The sequence below is a fragment of the Onychostoma macrolepis genome, chromosome 04, assembly GCF_012432095.1.
Source record: "Onychostoma macrolepis isolate SWU-2019 chromosome 04, ASM1243209v1, whole genome shotgun sequence".
NCBI lineage: Eukaryota > Metazoa > Chordata > Actinopteri > Cypriniformes > Cyprinidae > Onychostoma > Onychostoma macrolepis.
In genome coordinates, this window is record NC_081158.1 from 4,471,449 (window position 1) to 4,472,955 (window position 1,507).

The window sequence follows — 1,507 nt, forward strand, 5'->3', positions numbered from 1 at the left end:
TTTTTGGGCTACTATTATAATGTACCACGGCTGCCCAAAGTGTATATAGACAAATAAAAATTAAAATAGATCCTTTTACTAATGTGTATTATACTTGAATTGTATCCCTGACAACTTAAGAACGGAGAGGCGGTTGTAACATCAAACAACGTGAGTTTCAGCAGAGCATACATGTTAAGGCTTTTACACAGCAGAAATAAACATGACAACAGCCACTATAGATTATATAAGATAATAAATACACGATTACGATAGGATATTTGTATGTTGGGACCTCTTTTCACTTATTGTGTTCCATGCGGAATAATAATAATAAACATTTCTTTATTTCAACACATTTACAGGTAAATCCTAGTATTTTAAATTTGTGATTAATCATGATTAATCACAGTCCATGACTGTGATTAACGCGATTACATTTTTTAATCAATTGACAGCATTAATATATATATATATATCCAAGGACAACCTGGACCGTCTGAAGGATGAAAACTTCCATAAGCCTGAGGAACTTGTCCAGCTCATGAGAGTCCTCTATACCAGTGGTTTTCAAACTTTTTTAAGAGCGACCCTATTTTTTTCTTTTTAAATTGATGCGACCCATATATGGACGGTCCAGGTTGTCCTTGGTGATTGTTTTTCGAAGTCGTGGGTCCAAAGCTGCTGCTTGTATTGCTGGATACTGCTCCGTGAATCTCTATCATTAGATAGAACGAGTTCCATCTGGTCTTGACATCAAGGATGTCAAGGACAAACGATATAATTTAATAACCACACACTTGATTATTGAATTAAATTGTTAAATGTATGAATTTCAGACAGGAAGCGCAAAGTTGGCACACCACATCTCCAAAAGTAGAAAAAATATTTATTTAAGTTCTCACCATTTCATTTTCAAGCCTACAAGCTCTTCATCAGACAGTGAGCACATCCATAGTACTTAGAGGTTAGGGTAAAAATGAGAAGACATGATCTAACACATAAGTTGTTTTTAAATACACATTTCTACACACCCTAACCCTAACGCTTCAAAAATAACATATTTTTATCTAACCCTAACCAATAAAAACATTTCACATAACTTTTTTAACTAACACTTTTACTTGAATTGAAAAACACTTCTTCAGACAAACTTATATTTCCTATTTCAATACAAAGTTCTAAACACCTTAAATCATTACCCTAATAAATACCATATATACCCATCACCAATAAAAACATTACATCTAATAATTTATAAACCTTTACTCAAAGTTAAACATGTCAACCGACAGATACACTAATCCTATTTAAATTTAAAAATAAATCCTAATACCATAACCCTGTAACCATTTGAAAATAAATAAATAAATAAAAAAAAAAAAAAAAAAATATATATATATATATATATATATATATATATATATATATTAAATATTAAATATATAGACATACATGAAAACATTTTTAATCCCATCACCAATCCCATCATTTCAAACAACTTAATAAATACCTTCTAAATTGAACC